Source organism: Botryllus schlosseri, unplaced genomic scaffold (genome assembly GCF_051294905.1).
Source record: "Botryllus schlosseri isolate E-star unplaced genomic scaffold, Bs_hap1 Bs28a, whole genome shotgun sequence".
Lineage (NCBI taxonomy): Eukaryota > Metazoa > Chordata > Ascidiacea > Stolidobranchia > Styelidae > Botryllus > Botryllus schlosseri.
In genome coordinates this window covers 151,710-160,000 of record NW_027648637.1, presented here as the reverse complement: position 1 = coordinate 160,000, position 8,291 = coordinate 151,710, and the positions used below count along the sequence as shown (strand labels likewise).

General features: G+C 58.1%; 3 non-coding genes across 3 annotated transcripts in view; all 3 read right to left on the bottom strand.

The window, feature by feature from the left end:
* The window catches only part of LOC145459932 (large subunit ribosomal RNA), a 3,734-nt gene extending 2,474 nt beyond the window's left edge, over positions 1-1,260 (bottom strand). The window contains exon 1 of the ribosomal RNA XR_013921615.1: positions 1-1,260. This exon is cut by the window's left edge and continues 2,474 nt beyond it. This is a non-coding gene — a ribosomal RNA (large subunit ribosomal RNA).
* Positions 1,261-1,542: 282 nt separating this feature from the next.
* On the bottom strand, positions 1,543-1,696 carry LOC145459939 (5.8S ribosomal RNA). The gene has a single exon (XR_013921621.1). It is a non-coding gene; the product is annotated as a 5.8S ribosomal RNA (ribosomal RNA).
* A 324-nt stretch (positions 1,697-2,020) lies between these two features.
* LOC145459965 (small subunit ribosomal RNA) lies at positions 2,021-3,844 on the bottom strand. The gene has a single exon (XR_013921645.1). It is a non-coding gene; the product is annotated as a small subunit ribosomal RNA (ribosomal RNA).
* Between the last annotated feature and the right edge of the window lie 4,447 nt (positions 3,845-8,291).

Sequence of the window (8,291 nt, the reverse complement as noted above, 5' to 3'; positions counted from 1 at the left end):
GACGTTTCGTCCCCGAGCCCTCTAATCATTCGCTTTACCAGATAAAACTGCGAAAAAGCGCCAGCTATCCTGAGGGAAACTTCGGAAGGAACCAGCTACTAGACGGTTCGATTAGTCTTTCGCCCCTATACCCAGGTAGGACGATCAATTTGCACGTTAGAATCGCTACGGTCCTCCACCAGAGTTTCCTCTGGCTTCGACCTTCCCAGGCATAGTTCACCATCTTTCGGGTCCCAACGGGAACGCTCTCGCTCGGCCGCCCCGACAGCGCGGCGGCGGTCGGCCGGTCGTGCTCGCGGCCCCGCGCGGGGGCCGGATCCGACCTCGCGCGTCCGTGACGCGCTTCAGTTTCCTTTCGCTCTCGGGTCTCGTACCGCCAGACAACTCGCGCTCGCGTTAGACTCCTTGGTCCGTGTTTCAAGACGGGTCGGGAAGGTGGCCGACACGACCGCGGACCCCGTGCGCGAGGCGAACGCCCGACCCCGACGACGCGGCCGCCGCCGGCACCGCGAACGGTACCGCCGACGCCCGACGCCAGCCCGGGCCGCGCGAACGCCCGCCGCCTCCGGAGAGGCGGCGCGCGCGGCGCCGTCACCTCGGCCCCCGGCCGGCGTTCCGCGCGCCCGGCTGTAACACCGCCGCCCGCGAGGGCGACGGCCACCTTCCGAGCGCGCTTCTCTCCGACCGCGAGCCGGTCGCGGCCCGCCCGCGCGGCTAGTGCGCCGGTGCGTCACGCGCGCCCCGACGAAGACGGGGCTCGCGCCTCCGCCCGTCGCCGCGACGCGCCTCCGCGCCCGACTGAAAGCCGCCCGGGCCCGGACGGGCCCTCCCGTTTACCTCTCGACGGTTTCACGTACTTTTGAACTCTCTCTTCAAAGTGCTTTTCAACTTTCCCTCACGGTACTTGTTCGCTATCGGTCTCGCGACCGTATTCAGTCTTAGATGGAGTTTACCACCCGCTTCAGGCTGCATTCTCAAACAACCCGACTCCGGGAAGAGCCTTAGCGGCGGCGGCGCGCGCCCTCGCGGGCCTGACACCCTCGCGGGGGAGAGGCCTCGATCAGAAGGACTTCGGCGCCCGCCGGCCGTCGCAGGGGCTCTTCCTTACGTCACATTCCGGCGCGCTTCGAGAACGCGCGGGTTCGACGCTGGACAGATCCCGCTTCACTCGCCGTTACTCGGGGAATCCCCGTTGGTTTCTTTTCCACCGCTTAATAATATGCTTAAATTCAGCGGGTAGCCTCGCCTGAACTCAGGTCGAAGTCGTACCTCTGCCGGCGCCTCGTCGGCCGCCGGTCACCGCCGCGCGCCTCGCCGGGGGCCGCACCGCCCAAAGCCGCGCCGCGCCACGACCGCCAGTACCGCGCCCGGAGGCGCGATCGCAACGGCGGCCGAGTCGCGGAGCGACCGGGTCCGGCCCCGACGCGGGCGCGCGCCGGTCTACCTCGGAGCGACGGGCCTCGCGGCCCGACGCCCAAACTCCCAGGCTTGTCTCGGCCGCGGGCGGCTCCTACCAAAGCCGCCTCGCGCATCGCGTCACGCCGACCCTGAGGCAGACGCGGCGCCGGGATTTGCCCGACGCCGCAATTTGCGTTCGGAATATCGACGTTCAATGTGTTCTGCAATTCACATTACTTCTCGCACTTAGCTGCGTCCTTCATCGACTCGCGAGCCTAGTGATCCACCGTCGAGAGTCGTACTCTCTTTGCTCTTAGGACAACTCCGCATCGCTTCGCTCACCACGGTTTTTCGCGGGGCCTAGCAGCCCCTTCGGCGCCGGCTCGCTCGAGGCCGACGCCGCCGAGGGAACCGACCTAGAGGCGTTCGGTCTCGGTCCCTCTCCGAAGGCGGGCCCCGACGACGGCCATCCCCGGCCCGCCGTCGAGCGCCCGCCCTTCTCTGTCACGACGGTCTCGTTCACGACGAGCGGCGCCCAAGCGCGGGGCGCCGCGACGCCGAATCCTCGCGGACACGGCGCCAGATCAAAAAGCAACGGGGCCTCGCACCCCACGGACAACGATAATGATCCTTCCGCAGGTTCACCTACGGAAACCTTGTTACGACTTTTACTTCCTCTAAACGATCAAGTTCGGTCGTCTTCCCGGCGCACCGCCGCGCCCGTCGCCGGGCACGCGACGGGGCCGGTCCGAGGATCTCACTAAACCGTTCAATCGGTAGTAGCGACGGGCGGTGTGTACAAAGGGCAGGGACGTAATCAACGCGAGCTGATGACTCGCGCTTACTGGGAATTCCTCGTTCGAGGGCAACAATTGCAAGGCCCTATCCCAATCACGGACGGGGTTCAACGGGTTACCCGGACCTCTCGGCCCGGGCGCACTCGCTGATCCGTCCAGTGTAGCGCGCGTGCGGCCCCGAACATCTAAGGGCATCACAGACCTGTTATTGCTCGATCTCGTGTGGCTAAACGCCACTAGTCCCTCTAAGAAGTTGGACGCCGACCGCCGAGGGTCGCGTAACTATTTAGCATGCCAGAGTCTCGTTCGTTATCGGAATTAACCAGACAAATCGCTCCACCAACTAAGAACGGCCATGCACCACCACCCACAGAATCAAGAAAGAGCTGTCAATCTGTCAATCCTTCCCGTGTCCGGGCCGGGTGAGTTTCCCCGTGTTGAGTCAAATTAAGCCGCAGGCTCCACTCCTGGTGGTGCCCTTCCGTCAATTCCTTTAAGTTTCAGCTTTGCAACCATACTTCCCCCGGAACCCAAAGACTTTGGTTTCCCGGAGGCTGCCGGCGAGGTCGTCATGGTAACGCCCGCCGATCGCCAGTTGGCATCGTTTATAGTCAGAACTAGGACGGTATCTGATCGTCTTCGAACCTCTGACTTTCGCTCTTGATTAAAGAAAACGTTCTTGGCGAACGCTTTCGCAGCTGCTCGTCTTCCGCCGGTCCAAGAATTTCACCTCTGACGGCAGAGTACGGACGCCCCCGGCCGTCCCTCTTAATCATTACCTCGCTCCCGCGAACGCCAACGAAACGAGACCGAGGTCCTATTCCGTTATTCCATGCGACACTATGCAGGCGGGCGGCCTGCTTTGAACACTCTAATTTTTTCAAAGTAAACTCGTCGGCCCGACCCCCGGCACCCGGTCAAGAGCACCGCGGGCGGCGCCGACAGGCGGAACCCGCGACGCCGGTGCACGCCCTGCGACGGACCGGCGCCGCGCGCTCTACATCCAACTACGAGCTTTTCAACCGCAACAACTTTAGCATACACTTTCGGAGCTGGAATTACCGCGGCTGCTGGCACCAGACTTGCCCTCCGATGGATACTCGACAAGAGTTTTAGAATGTACTCATTCCGATTGCGGGGCCTCGTTAGAGTCCCGCATCGTTATTTTTCGTCACTACCTCCCCGTGTCGGGAATGGGTAATTTGCGCGCCTGCTGCCTTCCTTGGATGTGGTAGCCGTTTCTCAGGCTCCCTCTCCGGAATCGAACCCTGATTCCCCGTCACCCGTTATCACAAAGGTAAGCCCGTAGCCTACCTTCGAAAGTTGATAGGTCAGACACTTGAATGGTAGGTCGCCGCCGCGAAGGCGTGCGATCCGCGTGGTTATCCAGAGTCATCGAAAGAGACGGGCCCTCGCGGGCCCGGTCGGGTTCGAACCAATAAAAGCGCGCCTCCCGGAGTCGGCGCTCGGTCGCATGTATTAGCTCTGGAATTGCCACAGTTATCCACGTTAGCTCTCGCAAGGACCAAATAAACCAAGACTGATTTAATGAGCCGTTCGCAGTTTCACTTTACGTTCAGTTCGTACTTACACCTGCATGGCTTAATCTTTGAGACAAGCATATCACTACTGGCAGGATCAACCAGATATCTCTCGCGCACTGCGAGGCCCGCCCCTGGGCCGGGGGTCGGGCGTCGGGACCAAGGTGGTGCCGCCGTTCGTCGGCACCGGCGCCGCCGCTCTCGGCGCCCGTCGCTCGCTCGCTCTCGATCGAAAAGACCGTTCTCGGGTCGCCCGCCGTCGTCTCGTGGGACGCGGACGCCCGCCGTTCACCGCTTAATAGAATCACTCGCGCTCGGAACCGAATCCGAGACGGACGCGAGGCCTGCCGCCGGGGCTCGGGCGCTGCTCTGCCGCGACGCGATGCACGGATAAGCGCCCGGAGCCGCCGCGGCGGACCGAGGACGTCGTGTTTGTATAGCGGGCCGTCCCGCTCTTTCGTTCGTTCCCGGAGGCAAGGGCCGCGAGGCCCAGCGGTTCACGAGGCATTTGTCGGACCAAGGTTTCTCGACGGCCGATTCACTCCTCGGCGACGCCGCGACGCTACGTAGGAAGGGTCTGGGCCGCGAGGCCCGAAGTACAACGCGCCGCGTCCGCGCTGCATTTATTGAGTCCGCTATCCGGTATGCCTCATGGCTGTATGACAGGTGTAGGGTCACTATCATCCATATCCCGCCGTCTACGGCATACCGGGCAAGCTCGCTCTATGCAGCGCTTGGCGACACGCAACGTTTGAACCCGCGACTCGAGGTGCTCCGACCCGTGATTAGTGCTTGCTTCGCACCCCCATATGCTTTCGCTCCAACCGGTGACGACGGATCAGTTCCGCCGCGCCGGGCGCATCCTCTCGCCGGCAGATTCAACGTTTCGCGCCCGGCCTCCCGTCAGGCGCCGGGCGCGCGCCCCTTCCTATATTAGTTTTTTTTCGGAAACCCTGGTGACTTTTTTCTACTTAGTCGTTTTTCAGGGTCGCACCCGGGCCGGGGGGCCGGAAAATTTTCGCCGGCCAGAAAAATTTTTTTTCCCGAAAAATAAAATTTTTTTTCCGAAAAAATAAAAAATAATTAAAAAAAAAACTTTTCGAAAAAGCCTCCCACGGGACCCCTCACACGAAGTTTGGGGCCGATCCGACCAAGTATAGGCGTTTCGCCCACGTTATGGTATATGCCCTATGTTAAGGTATGGGCGAGGTCCGAAAAACGACTAAGTCCGAAATTTTCCTCGGAAAAAGTCGACTTTTTTTGCCGGCCAAAAGTCATCCATGAGAGGCCCCACACGAAGTTTGGAACCGATCCGACCAAGTATAGGCGGTCCGCCCATGTTAAGGTATGGGCCCTGTGTTAGGGTATGGGCGAGGTCGAAAAACGACTAAGTCCGAAATTTTCCTCGGAAAAAGTTGAACTTTTTTGCCGGCCAAAAGTCATCCGTGAGAGGCCCCACACGAAGTTTGGAGTCGATCCGAGCAAGTCTGGCGCGCCCGCCTATGTTAAGGTATGGGCCCTGTGTTAGGGTATGGGCGAGGTCGAAAAACGACTAAGTCCGAAAATTTCCTCGGGAAAAGTTGATTTTTTTTGCCGGCCAAAAGCCCGCCTAGAGACCCCGCACACGAAGTTTGGAACCGATCCGAGCAAGTATAGGCGGTCCGCCCATGTTACGGTATGGGCCCTATGTTAATGTATGGGCGAGGTCGAAAAACGACTAAGTCCGAAAATTTCCTCGGGAAAAGTTGATTTTTTTTGCCGGCCAAAAGTCACCCTCGAGGGGCCCCACACGAAGTTTGGAGTCGATCGGACCGAGTCCGGCCGATCTACCGTAGGCTCCCATGTTAAAGTACGGGCGAGGTCGAAAAACGACCAAGTCCGAGATTTTCTCGGACTCTAACTTTTTTCGGCCGGGGCCGAATTCACAGTTCTGAAGTTTGCGGAACTTTAACTTTTTTTCAACTCGGTCTCGGATTTTTTCTAAGTCCGAACCCCCGGAAAAACGACCAAGTCCGAAATCTTCCTCGGAAAAAGTCGATCTTTTTCGCCGGCCAAAAGTCATCCATGAGACCCCTCACACGAAGTTTGAAGCCGATCGGACTTTAACTTTTTCTCGACTCGGTCTCGGATTTTTTCTAAGTCCGAAATCCCCATACTATAACACGGGGCCGAGATCGTAAAAAAGTTAAAGTCCGAAAAAAATTTTTTGCACCTAAAAACCACACGGGCGCGTTCCCCGCACTGTTTGAAGACGCCCCGCGAAGGAATTATCCCGATCCGACAAACGGCTCGGCCTCCAGAGCCGGTCAAAGGTCCGATTTGGGCGGCCTTTAACCGGAGATATCTCGGCTCCGGTAGCTCCGATTTCGATAATTTTTTTTTTCCCGGATTCGTCTCGCTGCGCCGCTTCCAACGAGGGGTCCCGCGTGGGTCTGGCCCGAACAGGGGCCGAGCTGTTCGCGAAAAACTCGTATCTCGGCTCCTGTGCGTCCTAGAGCTACGGGGATAGTCGAAATGGACTCCTGATGCCAGAGCGAGGGTGAAAATTTTTCTTTCTCGTACGGCCTCCCGGCGCCCGGAAAAGTGGCTAGCGGCGGTCTACGAGCTCCCACGAGTCCGTCGGTGTGCGGGAAATCGAAATCGGAGAAAAAAAATTTTCGACCTCGTCGGAATTTTTCTAAGTCCGAAATCCCCATACTATAACACGGGGCCGAGATCGTGAAAAAGTTAAAGTCCGAAAAAAAATTTTTTCGCCTAAAAACCACACGGGCGCGTTCCCCGCACCGTTTGAAGACGCCCCGCGAAGGAATTATCCCGATCCGACGAACGGCTCGGCCTCCAGAGCCGGTCAAAGGTCCGATTTTGGCGCGCTTTAACCGGAGATATCTCGGCTCCGGAAGCTCCGATTTCGATAATTTTTTTTTTTCCGGATTCGTCTCGCTGCGCCGCTTCCAACGAGGGGTCCCGCGTGGGTCTGGCCCGAACAGGAGCCGAGCTATTCGCGAAAAACTCGTATCTCGGCTCCTGTGCGTCCTAGAGCTACGGGGATAGTCGAAATGGACTCCTGATGCCAGAGCGAGGGTGAAAATTTTTCTTTCTCGTACGGCCTCCTGGCGACCGGAAAAGTGGCTGGCGGCGGTCTACGGGCTCCCACGAGTCCGCCGATGTGCGGGAAATCGAAATCGAAGAAAAAAATTTTTCGACAATACTCGGATTTTTTCTAAGTCCGAACCCCCGGAAAAACGACTAAGTCCGAAAATTTCCTCGGGAAAAGTTGATTTTTTTTGCCGGCCAAAAGTCATCCATAAGAGCCCGCACACGAAGTTTGGAACCGATCCGAGCGAGTCCGGCCGACCTACCGTAGGCCCCCATGTTAAGGTATGGGCGAGGTCGAAAAACGACTAAGTCCGAAATCTTCCTCGGAAAAAGTTGATTTTTTTGCCGGCCAAAAGCCCGCCTAGAGACCCCGCACACGAAGTTTGGAACCGATCCGAGCAAGTATAGGCGGTCCGCCCATGTTACGGTATGGGCCCCCATGTTATAGCATAGGCCCTATGTTAAAGTATGGGGGAGGTCGAAAAACGACAGAGTCCGAAATTTTCCTCGGCAAAAGTCGATCTTTCTCGCCGGCCAAAAGTATCCCTAGAGACCCCGCACACGAAGTTTGGAGTCGATCGGACCGAGTCCGGCCGACCTACCGTAGGCCCCCATGTTAAAGTATGGGCGAGGTCGAAAAACGACTAAGTCCGAAATTTTCCTCGGCAAAAGTCGATCTTTCTCGCCGGCCAAAAGTATCCCTAGAGACCCCGCACACGAAGTTTGGAACCGATCCGAGCAAGTATAGGCGGTTCGCCCATGTTAAGGTATGGGCCCCATGTTAATGTATGGGCGAGGTCGAAAAACGACTAAGTCCGAAAATTTCCTCGGAAAAAGTCGATCTTTTCCGCCGGCCAAAAGTCATCCATAAGAGGCCCCACACGAAGTTTGGAGTCGATCGGACCGAGTCCGGCCGACCTACCGTAGGCCCCCATGTTAAAGTATGGGCGAGGTCGAAAAACGACTAAGTCCGAAATTTTCCTCGGAAAAAGTCGAACTTTTTTGCCGGCCAAAAGTCATCCGTAAGACCCCGCACACGAAGTTTGGAACCGATCCGACCAAGTATAGGCGGTCCGCCCATGTTACGGTATGGGCCCTATGTTAATGCATGGGCGAGGTCGAAAAACGACTAAGTCCGAAAATCGTGAAAAAGTTAAAGTCCGAAAAAAAATTTTTTTCCTTAAAAACCACACGGGCGCGTTCCCCGCACTGTTTGAAGACGCCCCGCGAAGGAATTATCCCGATCCGACGAACGGCTCGGCCTCCAGAGCCGGTCAAAGGTCCGATTTTGGCGGCCTTTAACCGGAGATATCTCGGCTCCGGAAGCTCCGATTTCGATAAATTTTTTTTTCCCGGATTCGTCTCGCTGCGCCGCTTCCAACGAGGGGTCCCGCGTGGGTCTGGCCCGAACAGGGGCCGAGCTATTCGCGAAAAACTCGTATCTCGGCTCCTGTGCGTC